This window comes from Dipteris shenzhenensis, chromosome 5 (genome assembly GCF_047967505.1).
Source record: "Dipteris shenzhenensis isolate YYH24624 ecotype China chromosome 5, Dip_SZ_1.0, whole genome shotgun sequence".
Taxonomy (NCBI): Eukaryota; Viridiplantae; Streptophyta; class Polypodiopsida; order Gleicheniales; family Dipteridaceae; genus Dipteris; species Dipteris shenzhenensis.
The window spans coordinates 7,569,950-7,585,487 of NC_141600.1; positions in this window are offsets into that span (position 1 = coordinate 7,569,950).

Genomic DNA, 15,538 nt, shown 5'->3' on the forward strand with positions numbered 1-15,538 from the left:
GTTTGCATATCATGAATCACATTTGGAAGAATGGGTCACAAATGCAAACTAATAGATTTGGACAAAATCTTATAGAAGGTTCCCCAAAGTATGATGGGCCTCCATTGGGAAACCAATTTTTTGCAACCTCCCTCTTGTGGGATAAGATTAATGAGAGACAATCTGTAAGTGAATTATGCATACTACCGAATTCCCAAACACCCTATAGGGATGAGGTAGCATGGTCCCCAATTATGTCCCCAAAAGCAATAAAAAAGGAAGGTGTCAACACATATCGACCCAAGCATTTCCCTTGTGAAGGGCCAGAGCGCAACCTAAATTCTAGATTGGTGAAAGGTGTGTCAAGTGATACTTTCATGCCTAGTTTCACCAATGCTTAAATGCACTATCAAACTATGTGTTTGACATCATCTCTGGCAAGTGTGTTAGGATCTGCTAACAAAAGGGGGCCATAAAAACTTATAGCTACAAGAAATATGGGACAAAGCTTATAGCTACAAGCAACATGGAATCAAGATAGCTTATAGCTATAAACAATATGGCATCAGGATCTATCTATGAAACCTGTTAGAGTCAAAGGTGAGAAGCACTCTTTTTACCATGTCTCGGAACAAGAAAAGAGATCAAAATAGGAAGGGATCACAAGCTACTCTCTCCAATGATTTTCCCTTCCCCCCTTTTATTCGAAGGCAATTCCACTATGTTGAAGTCCCCTCCAATAATCCATGAGTCTGTAATGGGGTCCCAAGAGAGAAATTCTTCTAGAAAAGGACATGATCACCTCTACCATGTCTAACCACAAGGGGAAGAAAGGAATATGAAACTAAAATGCATGTCCCCCCCCCCATGCCCAAATCAAGAGAATACAAAGTATGAACTGAAAGTAATTTACCTAACTTTGAGTAATCTTTGGCATCCAATTTGTTTTCTTAAATAAAATAAAGTGAATAGATCTTGACACCACCAAAGACCTGGACATTCTAGCTAACAATCCTCATCGGCACGAGGAAGTAGGGTGGGTTACCTTACCTAACATGATGGTGGAAACAACTCCCTCCTATGTGGCAAACCCCCTAGAAGTGTAGAGGGAAATCCATGGGGGAAAGAACACCCACTCTTATGGAAGATGACAACCTATCAATAGGGAAATTGATAACTCGATCACCAAAGGAAGAGGGCACAAATTCAATCTCTTTGAAATCATCAAGTGGAGAGAAAGAGTCCCTTTGAGCCACACATCTGTCTTCTAAGTGTAAGACCATGGCTATTTAATTTGGAAGAAAGCAATGGGACTAAATCAAGAATCGAGATCTATAGAGGAAACAAGAACAAATGGATGCACTATATGCATGTTATTGCTTCGACAATAATTGGTAATTTCTCTTGTCAGCCTAGTAGACATAATCAAGCATACAAGCATTGTGACAAGACGACCAAGGCACCTCTAGATACATCTTTTATCCTTCTTCTTTCTTTTTACTTGAATGCTTTTCTTAAGTTGCATATGATGAGGTCAATATGAAAGAGAGGCTTTGCGAGGAATCTCTGTTGAACCACAAAGTTATCAAACCAACGATTGAACAAGAAGCAAAAGGAATTTGAACCAAGCAAGCAAATATTTGGAAGGACAAAGGAGATAATTATCTATTCCCATTATTTTTTTCCCCATAATTTCATTTTTCTTACTCTCATAGAAGTACTCATATAGAGACGAGAAAGAATGGTATGGTGACGAAAGGGAATAATTGAATCTGAAGAAGAGTGATAGATCACATTAAAATGTCATGAAAAAGAGAATAAAATATGATAGCCTATATAGGAGCTAGGAAATCTAGGTGAGGTAAGAGTTGTTTATGATTAAATAAGAATGATTATGTGCATCGATAAGGATGAGAGGACATATATCATGTTGTACGTATGAAATAAGAAATGCAATTACTTATAGGGCTTGTATCATTAGAGCTTGCTTGAGTAGATGCCAATCCTAACTTAATTGTAGATAAGAAAATTATATACTTCGATAAATTGTTATGCTAAAGTGAGCTGAATTTGAGAAAATTAAAGAGAAGAAAAAGCATAAGACATTTTTGCTAAGCAAGAGGGAAGGCATGATTGTTCGCTGGCAAGTTTTTTGCTCTGGTAATTTCTTTACGAAATTGCTTTAATAAATAGTTGGTATGTTAGATAATATCTTCTATGTATTCGCTACTAGCAGCTGAAGAAAATACATATTGGATCATTACTAGCTACCAACTTAAATTAGAAACTTTGATGTGTGATTAGAGAATGACATACATATACCCTTCTGCTGATCACAAAATAGTATATGTCACTTATTATTGCTACTCGCATCATAAGGAAAAAGAATTATGCTTTGTATTTATTATTATTTCTCAATATAATACTAATATGGGACGGTATAGATATTGAGGAATATGACAAATATAATGCTTGGACCTGTACTAAAATAACATAAGCAATGATGAATGGATGTGGTATAGTACTTTCTCTTGGTACAAGATAAGAATAAAAATCATCTTTCAAATAGATATTAATTTGTGACATAGCGTGAAGCTCTTGTGATAATTACTTTTTTATCAATAATGCTATGTTTCATTTGATAGCATGTATTGTACACTTGACTATCATTTTTAGAATTGTTCCACTGTATATAATGACTTCAATGTTTGGTGTTGAATGTTTGTGGCGATAACTTTTTGTCAAATATGCCCAGTTCTATTCCATTACATGGGTTGTATGCTTGATTATCATCTTCGTAAGTGTTCTAGTATATAAGATGTCTAGTTCAATGTCTCCATTGCATCATGTCTTCTATTAGCCTTGATTGTGCTTTGCATATCCTATGGATTTGTAACAAGCATGATTTCATTTGCATATGATGTCTTTAGTGTCTTGTGTTGAATGTTTAAGGCAATTAATTTTTAATCAAACATGCGTAGTTTTATTCCACCACATGGCTTATATGATTGATTATAATCTTTAGAATTGTTCTAGAATATAAGATGTCTTCAATCTCTCCATTGCAGTCTTCCATTAACCTTGATTGTGCTTTTCATATCCTATGGTTTTGTAGTAAGCATGATTTAATGTGCATACGATGTCTTCAATGTTCAGTGTTGAATGTTTGTGGCAATTAATTTTTTATCAAATATGTTCAATTTTATTTCACTACATGGGTTATACAATTGATTGTCATCTTCAGAAGTGTTCTAGTGTATAATATGCCTTCAATCTCTCCATCCGATCATGTCCTCCATTAGCCTTAATGATTGTGCTTCTCATGTCCTATAGTTTTGTAATAAGGATGATTTAATGTGCCATGGTTCCAAACTAGCTTTTGTGGTGATTAATTTGTTATTAGACATGCTTAGTTTTATTCTATTGCATGTAGAATGTAATCTATTATAATTTTTAGAGGTGTTCTAGTATGTAAGATATCTTCAATGTTTGGTGTTGAACTTTTGTATTCTTCATATAGGTGCTATCTAGTAGCTTTTATCATGTTGAATCCTCGAGTTTTTAAGATTTTATTGTGTCACTTTAGCCATCATATTTGTATTTATCTTTGTGAAGGAGGTGCATAATGAATCAATTCACATGGAGGATCATGACAACAATAGAGTTGTGGACTCTTTTTACATGGACAAGGTATTCCCATCTAAACTTATGCTATGAGTAAAAAAGAAACAAATAAAGTTATAATTTTATATTTTCTTAATAGGATAGAGCTCATATTGATTTAATTTCTTAACACATGCATTTTAGTTTCGATGATGATTTTAAAGAATTAGAGTTTCATTATTTTGAGTTGTATGGACTTAAAATTTTATAGGATGATGACATACTTACCCATATGGATGATGAGAGCGACGTGAATGGAACTTTTGTGAATGAGGTACTTAGTAACTTAAGTCATAATGAACCCAAGAGTTTTTAAAGTTTAATTATGTTTTTGCATGTTCAAATTTCGAGCAATTTTGAATGTGTATTTTCATTGCATGTTTTCATATTTTCCAAGATTGAGTCAAAAGAGATTCTTGTATTCATTAATTTATAACTTTGGTAATTCATTTGTAGGATGATTATTATGACAGTGTGGAAAATGGGACACAATTCCCAATTTCTGTGTCATTTTTATAGTTTCTTCAAGGTGTGGATAGGAATAACATGGCCCCACAAGATGCATCGAGTATGCAGGTGAACATGTAGTCACTTTTGCCTTTCTAGGTTAGTCGTGTTATTAATTGATGTAATAATTTCTTATTATACTTTGAGTTGTTATTTTTTTCTAGAATAAGAAATCAAAGCAACAAAGGGCTAGTAGTCAAAAGAGTCAACAACCTATCAAGGTATGCAATGATGTTTGCATTTGAATTATTTTAAAAAGAGTACACATATTAGAATTTTACTCTTAGAAAAAGTTTTTTTAACAAAGATATTTGTAAAGATAAATTCATTTTATTATCGTTATGAATTTGATTAAATGTTTGGATTGTTAATGGAGAAGCTATATTCTTGCATAGCACAAGGGTAGAGGCATGGATCTAGATAGGTTTAGGTCTACACTCTTTTTTGTTTTGATTCCTTCTAAATTTTAAATTGTCCAGGTTGCAAATGAAGCAGATAACACAAGTGGAAGAGGCATGCAGTCTTCTTCTTCAAATATGGTATAGATCCATATTTTTTATATTATGTTTCCTTGTAAAAGTTTGAGGAAATTCAATATCACAATGTCATTCTAATATACATGTGTTGAAAATTTTCCCCAGAATAAAGAGCAACAAAATGTTCAGAGTGTCAGTGGTGATGGTATTAGAATGAGTCAACATCCACAGAATAAAGAGCACCAAAGTGTTCAGAGTGTCACTGGTGATGGTATTAGAATGAGTCAACATCCACGGAAGGTATACATGATATTTTAAATTATTATAAAAGGAAAAAGAGAGTGTTACTAATTACTCTTTTTATTGCTAGGTAAATATGAGGTTGAAAAGGGTAACTAGTGATCAAATGGAAAAATAGGAATGAAGCATTGCTAGTAAAGCAAAAAGAAAGGCCAAGGTAAATATAGCTTGAAAATATATTCAAAACACTTAAATTATAATTCTATCTTCATACATTCTAAAGAATCTTCATTTGGTAATAGGATTTACATCAAGATCCAATGTTGAAAAGTAAATATTTTGCACAACCTATTAAGGTGAGATAATTTATAAAGCACAGTTATTCATGGAGTTTTTAAAAGTTCCATTGTATTATTTAATATTTTTAAATTTACATTATTATTATTCTAAATACAAATTAAAGTTATAAATTAAGATATTATACTTGCATTAAATTTTGATTTAGTTTCCTTTGTCATTTGTTGCAAGGAGGAGGCTGGAGTGTAGTTAACCAAGAAATGATAGTCATGAAATTCATTGGAGCTAGAATTGTAGATGAGATGTATAGCCAATTAAAACTTGTTTGGAATTGCATAAAGAGTAAGACAAAAGGTTCACATGCCATTGGAAGTGACAAGGATTATCATTCCATGAGAGAGGAAGTAGTAGAATGGGCTTTGCAAGAAGGCAAAATAGCCATAAAAAATCATGGAGCACCAACTTTGCATCTTGAGGATGTAGAATTGGTATAATTATAACATTTTGAACAATTATGTATAATTATAACATTTTGAACAATTATTTTTCCATTGACAACAGCTTTTAATTAAACAAATTAGTAGTTTTTTTGTTTCCAAGTTCTCTCTATATAATAAAGTTGATAAACAATTATTCTTTCATTGTGAGTGATTTTCAAGTAAACGCATATAAGTTAAATATTTTATAGATTAAACTTTGTTGAAATAAAAAAAATTCAAGATTGAAGTAAAAAAAATACTTTTATTTAAATGAAAAGTTACTATAAATTAAAACCACTTTGTTTTACTTTTCCTATATAGAAACAAACTCCTACATAGGAAAAATTAACTATATAGGAGAAAACCCCTATGTAGGAAAAAACTCTTATATAGGAAAAAACTCCTATATAGGAAAAAACTCCTATACAAGAAATTGGATGTGGAAAACATTCCTTGGTTTTCCTAGAAAGAGTATCTAGGAAGTGGCCCATTTTCCCTAGTTAGGACTTCTCCTAGTTCTTCTCATTTGGAACTAGGAAAAGCCCTTTTTTTTCCTATATAGTGAACGGCTAGAACTTCCTTGTGCATGGTGGACATGGTGGTGGTGTGCATGGTGGACGTGGTGGTGGTGAGTATGGTGGACATCACGGTTATGGCGCTACCTCTCAAACTGATGTTGAGGAAGGCTATGGAGGCTATGGCAGGCGTGGGGGTGGCTATAGAGGCTATGGAGGGCATGGGGGCACCTATGGAGGGGGCTATGGTGGGCACGGTGGCAAGCCCTGAAAGGCACACTTCCTTATAGCTGCACTTGCCTTAATGTGCAACTGTCATCTCTTATTCCACTAACTCCTAGTTTGTGTTGCGCACGCATTTGCAGTTGTGAACATCATCCTTCAAGAAGATGATGTAGTTATCAATAGATCAAGTGGGATGCTTGTTCACTATGCTCTTGAATTAAAAATTTTCTTCGTGAAAGACTCCAATATGTCCATGTGGAAGCACGTAGGTAATTGTTGCTCAACTCACCTATTTTTGTATTTTGTTAATTGAAGATAGTGCGACACTTAAATGAATGGTAAAATTGCACATGAGCATGCCCAAAAAGGATTTTTAAGAGTGGAGAACTGACATATATAAAAGATAAGGAGCACACTCAAATGTACCACATGCTCGCATGCCAAAAGCACTATGAAGATGATGGGCTTCCTCGTACTAATATGTTTCCAACTGGACAAGGGAGAGATATTAATAATAAGAGGAGGTATAACCTAGGCTCGAAGAAAAAAAAGGCTTCCATGCAACATCACACGCTATCATCTTAGCTTCGAATGACACACTCCCCCCATGTCGGGGAACGACTGGGATTGTGTCTGCAAGAGGAATCTTGAACTCCTAGCCTTTTGCTACTTACTGCATGTTGGAGGCACTTACTAGCAAAGAAAAGCTAGGCAAAGGGTTCTTGTTAGCTTTCACTTCTGCTACAAGAATTAACATTGCCCTCTAGTTCATGCAGTTTTCCTTTACTAAATAAACCATGACTCTTATAGGCAAACTTGGCATTGTTTGGAAAATAGGCCCATCAATCCACAAGAATAGCAGTTATCATCACATTGAGACTTGCATCTTACATCACCTTTCTACCATCAACAGTCTCATTGATATACATCATCTGACATGCAAGTCAGGATCCATTCAGTGTCTCAGGCTCACACATGGCTTCTCCTCAATGGGGGCCTTACAACTTGAGCAACATACCAAATGCCTTCAAGATCTCCCTTGCATATTTCTGCTGAGAGATGAAGATCTTGCCTGGCTCTTGCCAGACTTCAATCCCCAAACAGTAGTGCATCTATCATCTTAAAGTCAGTGCTCAATGCCTTTCTAGTCTACTGGATCATGTCTTCATAGTCACCTATAATAAGGAGATCATTCACATATAGAACAATAATAGCAAATTTTCCATTTTTCCTGTACACATATAAGTTAGCATCTGAGGCACATCTTTTGAAGTTTAATTTATGAAAGAATTTGCCTATCCATTAGTACCATGCTCTTGGGGCTAGTTTCAGCTCGTACAAAGCCTTCTTTAGCTTGCATACCTTGTTCTCAGAATGGGGGGCCTCAAACCCTGGTGGCTAAGCTGCGTACACCTCCTCCTTGAGGTCACCATTCAAGAATGTTGATTTAACATCCATTTGATAAACTGGCCAGTTTTTATGAGCAGCCACCGATAGTACTATGTGAATAGTGGTCATTCTCGCAGTCCCAGCAAAGGATTCCTGAAAATCAAACCCTTCAACCTGCAAAAATCCTTGTGCAACCAATCTGCTTTGTACTTTTCCAAAGTCCCATCGACCTTGTACTTTACCTTCCAAACCCACTTGGTACCAATAACCCTTTCGTTAGGTGGTTGCTCTACTAACTCCCAAGTTTCATTCTTCATGATGCTATCATAATCTACTTGCATAGCATTTTTCCAATCTCAGTCTACAAGTACTTCCTCCAAACTCACAGGCTCCTTTACTTCTACAATAATCTCAGCCATCAAGGACATATTGACTATGTGAGCAAAAGCCCTCCTTTGCTCCTCGATTCTCTGAGACCGCCTTGGTCCATCTGCATGCTACTCAATAGACATTAGGCATCTGGTTATCATGGTCATAGAGCTACCTTACCCATCACAGTAATGGCTTTTCTGGTGGTGTAACAATAGGTTGGGGATGTATACCTTCATCATCTGATATTTCCTCCTCCTTTATATCTCCTGGGATAGGTCCATAGTGAATTGCCTCTTCGCTTGATGATAAAGTGGAAGAGCTCTTCTCTCCCTCCACTACATGTGGCTGCTCCCTGAACACCACATCACGGCTCGCTATGATCTTCTGTCTCTCGGACATACAACTTATAGGCTTTCTTCTCATCATTGGCTAAATTTATTATCTCTTGGTTAATGAGAGTTTAATATCTCTTGAAGAAATTTTTTGACCAATGATGATACTCGATGAATATCCAAGAGAGTACTCTTCACATCTGTATCAAATAGTTGCCAAAGGCCATGGGCCATATTGTAAAGTTATGAATTTAAGTTGCGCGCTAATTTATTTTATTAATTGTGGATGAGGGCATATTAAGCCTTGTGATATTTTAAGCTCGTGGAGCTATGTTGAACAATCCCTTTAATTGTAAACAAGGGATGCTTTTGAATGTACTATTATTGGCTCTTTGCTTTTTGGAATTACAATTATAAATACTCTATATGGGAGGCAAGATTCACCATCTAGGGGGGGCAAATTGGACCCCATGCTTGTCGCTCTCTCTTTCTCTTCTGTCCCCAACTAGTTCCCTTGTTTTTGGTCTCTATGGTTTTGGTAAATCATGAATTTGTGAGCATCTCTAGGTCCAGTTTTTGTAATAGTGTCAAGATAAGCCTAGTTTTCAATGTTAGTAGTGGCTGCACAATTCCACTCATGTAGCAATGCTTGTATTAAAACTTTCATTAAAGCATTCTTTGACATCAAGCATTCTTTGACATCAAGCATTTTAAATTAAAGAGTGATATTTTAAGTAGCAAGTGTTCTTTCGTCATCAACTAATTTGTTCAACAAATTTCTTCTTTTAAAACCCAATGTGAATGTTTTTTGTGGGATTTAAGAGTTCTTTGAGCTAGAAATATGAAGACATTATTGTGAGGCATCTCAAGCATTAGAATTACCTTGATTTACTTCCATTAGTATTTGAATTATAAGTTGCAACTTCCACTCTTTGAAGGTTCTTATAAGTTACCACTAATAAACTCCATTTTATGACTTTTGCAATAAATTCTCAGATATGTTCAATTAACATCCTAGAGTTGGAATTTCTTTAAAGCAATAAAGAAATTCTCTATCTTATATTGTTGTTTCTTTGAGACTTAGATGATTGTATTTAAAAAAATAATGCCATAGAAGCATGGCATCATGCTATCTAAGTTTTACTTCTTTAAGCATTTTTTAGACCACCATTGATTCTAGTAGTGTCTTTGCAGAGCATCCATCACCTACAAAATGTGATAGGACAAAGAACATATTTTGATTCAAATGGAAAAATGGGAAGAAAGTGATGTCAAACTGCAAAGTATAAAGTATTGATATCTTCAAGAGTCAGCATTCTCACACAATGGTAAGTGCATTGAGTAGATAGAATCATCTAACTACACACATCTATTCTTTCTATCTTGGAATCATAATAATACATAGTACTTGAGGCTTTTGCATATCATAACTTGAGACAATAGTTCCTCCTAGCTTAGTAAGATACTTGGAATTAGATACTGAAAGCTGCTACATATCTTCTCTTTTGGTATCTAGAATTGTAACTTGCAATTGTCAAATGCACTTTAGATCTACATGGGAATATTGACCAAGTGCCTGCATTCTTCTTATTTTTCCTCTACCAAGTGACTCCTTTAATGGTAGACTAGGCTCATTACTCTAAATGAATAATCAAAGGAAGTTGAAATCTTCCTGCAAAATGTTCATGCCCTCTGGAGTCAATAATGTGACAATGAGTGTTTGCATTTAAGAAGATTAGTTGTATGATTTAATCTTTAAGTCTTGAGAAAAATAGAGTATCCTTCAAAAAAAAAGAATGAAGGTATTTTGTATTGCATGAATAGTAGAAATAAGTCAAAAAGAGATTTAGATGTATTTTAGGTAGCAGAAAGGGATTTAGATGTATTTTAGGTAGCAAAAACATGACTAAAAAAGATCATGTAGCTTCTATTATTGCTCCCCCGCCCCCTCCCTGCCTCTCCGCCCCCTCTCTGCCTCTCAGCCCTCCCCCTCCTCTCCCTCTCCTCCCCCTTCCCTTCACTCCCTGCTCCCTCTCCTCCCCTCCCTGCCCCTCCCTCTCCTTCCTCTCCCTCTCCTTCCTCTCCCTCCCCTTCCTCTTCTCTCCTTCTCAGCCCTCCCCCTCCCAGCCCGCCCCCTTCCAGCTTCTCCTTCCTCTCCCTTTCTCTCAGCCTCTCCCCTTCAACCCTCCCCTTCTTTCCCCTTCCCCCTGCCCCTCCTTGCCTCCTTTCCCTTTCTTCTGCCCTCCTTTTCTCCCGCAGCTTTTTTTGGAGCGGAAGGAGCCTTTAATTTGTTAGAGTCGGCCTCCTCACCTCGATTGGCGATGGATACTTCGTCAGCCAATCCTACTCCACCTCCACCGGCCGCGAAAACTATTACCTTTTCTAAAGACGAGTTGCAACAGCTCAAGAAGGATGTAGAGATTGAATGCTCTACCACGTTGCTAGCACGCATCTTTAGGTCTCACCCCTCCAGATCCCAAGCCAGAGACTGGATGCTTGCGGCTCTCCCCCCAGACCTCACTCCGCGATTATTAGATGTCCATCTTCTGGGATGAGGTTTTTTCCAGGTTGTTTTTGACACTCCAGAGGCTACGAGCACTGTGCTCAAGGCTGAGTTTTTACACCTGGGACACAAGAAGATCTTCTTTGAAGCCTTTCATATTGGTTTCGACCCAGTGGAGGCAGATAAGAAAATCTTCTCGCTCTTCATCAGATTCCCCGGGCTTCCCCAGGTTTACCATCGACTTCTTTCTGTTATTGGGGAGCATTTTGGCGCAGTTGCAGAGATACCCACCCCTCCCTGGGTTGCCATTGACTATAGCAGAGGCAACCAAGGCTGATGGGGTTCCTAGAGTTAGGGTCCTTTGCAAGGATCCTAACCTCAAATTGGATCACGTTATGATCCAGCAGGCAGACAGGACTAGTGCAGGATTTGCAGGACCTCTGGACACTTTGCCAAGGATTGCCCCAAGAAGAAGAAAAGGCCCAAGAATCCCTCTGGTATAGCTACCTCCCCATGGCCTCGACAGGGGGGACAGGGGGTGGTATAGGTCCAGCACTTGCTCCTCGGCCTCGACAGAGGGGTGGTACAGGTCCAACACCTGCTCCTCGACCTTCGCATGGTGGTCCTCCTCAGATTGGTGGTGGTACAGGTCCAGCACCTGCTCCTCGGCCTCGACAGGGGGGTGGTACAGGTCCTTCACCTGCTCCTCAATCCCCACCTACCTCAGGAACACGCGACGCTCTCCAGTGGGTTTTGGTACATGTGCAGATCCCTTCTTCAATTCACAAGGGTACTTTAGTGGACTCTGTTTCACCTCGAGCTATCCCTCTAGTCTCACCATGCACAGTCCGAGACGCTGAAGCTTTGACCTCCTCCCCGACTGCAGCTTCTTCCCTAGATCCAGCGATGCCAGATGCTCGTCTTGAGGAGAGGTCTCCGCGGCTGGGTAGACACAAGATAGAGAGCATTCCTCACTTCCTCCCTTGGATAGGGGGAAGGGGATAGCTTACACTATTGATCCTCTTCCCTCACAAGGGATCCTTCACACTCCGGTGTTTGGCTTGCTCCACAGGAACTCGTTTTCAGCCCTGGCAGAGGGTTCAAATTTCCCAGAGGAGTTTGTGCCCGCTACTTTTGGGGAGCCAGTGATTGGGTTTCCTATTGACAAGGCTTCTTCTTCAGGTGCCAGGATTCTTTTCCCTGTTGATTTTCCACCACTTGGTTCCATCCCTCACTCCTCAAGTAGGAGGTCTTCCCCTGTTGAGAGGTTTGTTTCCGCCACTAGGTCGGGTAAGGTGTTCCACTCTCATCCTCCCGTCGATGAGGATTATTAGTTGGAACATACAGGGCCTAGGTGGCATCCCACATCGCCGCCGTAGACAGCTGATCCGGGATCAGCTTCATCCAGGTGTTACTAGGGGTTCCATTGATATATTATTTATTCAAGAACACAAGTTGGATTCTAGAGATTGTGCCAAGTCAGGCAAGTTGCTTTCTGGCCATACTTTTTGGTCACCTGCCTTGGGCACCAGGGGGGCACTTCTATTTCAGTTTCGCAGTCGGTTCTCCCCTTAGTTGTTGGGCACAGTCATTATTCCCTCTAGAGCTCAGTGGATTATTCTTTTGATTGGAGGGCGTAAGGTTGGTTTCCTTAACCTATATGCCTCCAACATTAGAGAGGAACATGTCCTTATGTGGAAGACTTTGCTCTCCTTGGCCCCCATTGTGGATTCATGGGTGATTGGAGGTGACTTTAACATGGTCGAGTTACCGTCAAACAAAAAAGGGGGTAGAGAAGGCGGACTTCACTCTTTGGAGAGAGCAGCTTGGGATGCCTTCCTTTTTCATTTCTGTGGCAGAGATACTTGGTGTGATGATGCCTTTCTTATTCAGCCACAGTCCCTCCTGTTCTCTTGGAGGCAACAGATGCCTATTCATGCACGCATTGACAGATTCTATGTAGATGGCTGGGCACTAGACAGAGGTGGATCGGTATGCATTGCTACTGGAGTTTCCACTTCAGACCACTTCCCTGTTGTGCTGGCTATCTTAAAGCCTCACTTGAGAGGCCGGTCTGCCAGCATCAGGATTCCAGATGCCTTTTCCACAGAGGAGGACCTTACAGAGGCAGCCCTACAGATATGGTTTGCTCATGTCGAGGGTGGGCAGCCATATCCATCACATGTAGCCGCTGCCCTTTCTGGTATTAGCGACTTCTACTACTCAGTTGCTTGTACCAGGAGACGAGATATTCTCAGAATGAGATTGGTGTTCGCCAGTAGTTGGCAGCTTTGCAGAGGGAAGAGCAGAAATGGCCTTCAGATGCTTGGATTCAGGAGTGCCTTGCTGCAACAAGGGCTCATCTGTAGTTATTGCTTGATCAGCTTGATCAGAGAGCAGAGTATGCCTTTCATGCATGGGAGTCCTTCTAGATTCAGATGGGTGGTATGCCTTTCATGCATGGGAGTCCTTCTAGATTCAGATGGGTGGTAGAGTCAATAAACACTTTTTCTCTACTCTTGGCCCTAGACATAGTAGAGAGAGTGTATCCTAGCTTATTGACTTGCATGGGGTTTTACAGACAGAGCCTGATGATGTCTTACGCATAGCTTCATATTTCTATGCCACCCTTCTTACTGCTGATCCTGAGACACACGATAGAGAGGATGCTAGACAGGCTATTTGGCAGAGCATCCCTGTGTTGGTGAATTCGGGTATGCATGTTCTACTCGACGCACCTTTCACCAACACAGAGTTCAGGACTGCACTTTCAGCCCTTCACAAGGGCAAGTGCCCAGGTTCAGATGGCCTTACCTCGTCTTTTTTCATTGCTTTTTGGGATATGATTGGAGACTATATTACTTCAGCCCTGCAGGCCATTTGGGACTCTGGTGAGATGCCTGGGTCGCTTACAGAGGGTCTCATCCACCTTATTCCAAAAGGAGGTAGCAGAAATTTAGTGTCCCAGTGGAGGTCTATCACACTTCTGGGGACTTGTTACAAGATTCTGGCCAAGGCAATCAGCCTTCGATTGCAGCCACTTCTCCCTGATCTCATTCATGACACTCAGACGGGATTTGTGCATGGTAGAAGCATTTTTTATAACATTTTTTCTTTCTGGGAAGCTTCAGAGTGGGCCATGCAGAGTGGCCAAAATCTTGCCATTCTACTTTTGGACTTTGAAAAAGCTTATGACAGAGTAGATTGGGGTTTTTTGAAGGGCACCCTTCTATGCTTTGGCTTTACTGATGCTTGGATCAGAGGTGTTTCCTCTTTGTATAGGTCAACCCACAGCCAGGTACTTATTGGTGGGGTAAGGGGTGAGAGATTTCAGATTTCGAGATCAGTCCGTCAGGGATGCCCCCTTGCTCCTTTCCTTTTTTTGTTCGTGGCCGAAGCTATGAGTATCTATGTTAGATCTCAAGCTGACATCTTTGGGCTGAGACTTCCCATCAAAAGGGAAGAGGAGCTACTTGACAGTGAGTTGGCTGATGACACAGCAGTTTACTTGGATGCCACTCCACAGACGCTCACTTCTTTCAGGATAGCATTGGATTTATTTTGCTTGGCGGCAGGGGTGCAGATAAATTGGCATAAATCCAATGGCTTTTGGATCACTGATGAGGACACTCCAATTTGGGGGCTTGACATAGGATTCACTTGGGTTCAGAGGGGTGTGCCTATCAAGTATTTGGGCTGCCAGGTCGGCTTGGATATTTCTACTATGCACCAGTTTGCTTCCGTTTTGGAGAGCATCAGAATGAAGCTTCTTTTTTGGAGCTCAGCCAAGCTGGATCTTGCCTCTAGAGTTGTGGTGGTCAACCAGGTCCTCTTGGCCACAGCCTGGTTTGTTTGTTCATGTTGGTGCCGTTCTAGGGACTGCATCATTCAGCTCAGAAGACCGATCAAAAACTTTCTCTAGAGTGGGCTTGATGGCACAGCAGATGCCTTAGCCAGGGTGGCTTGGGAGACCCTCATTCTCCCTACACAGGAAGGAGGTCTCAATATTATTGATCCAGATTTACAGTGCAGAGCTTTACTTTGCAAGATGGTGGTGCGGGGACTTATGCTGGGGCAGGAACTGTGGAAGGACTTTCTCATCAGTAGCATACAGAGGTGCACACCTTCTTCAGGAGGAGACTGGATGAGCAGTGTTAGATGGATCTTCACCACAGCACACCTCAAGTCACTTTCGTCCCCTCTCATGGTTGCCATTCTGAAAGCTTGGGCCAGTTTCAGAAGCACTCTTCGGAGGATTCCTCCTTCCTCTAGGGAAGAGATTGATAGGTAACCCATCATGTGGAATGACAGTATTTTAGATGATCATGGCAGACCACTGGGTGCCTCACTCTACATGCAGTGGTCCAGGTGGGAGAGGGGACCTGCTTCTTCTATGGGGTCTTGGAAAGCTTTCCGCAGGCTTCCAGAGGAGACCAAATTAAGGTTGACAGGACATCTCAGAGGGAGTGCAGGGAGGATCTTATAGATTGAGGCAGCCCTTCCAAAGGTTTGGGTAGACACAGATGATATGCCACTCACTTCCTCCACTTGGGCAGGTACT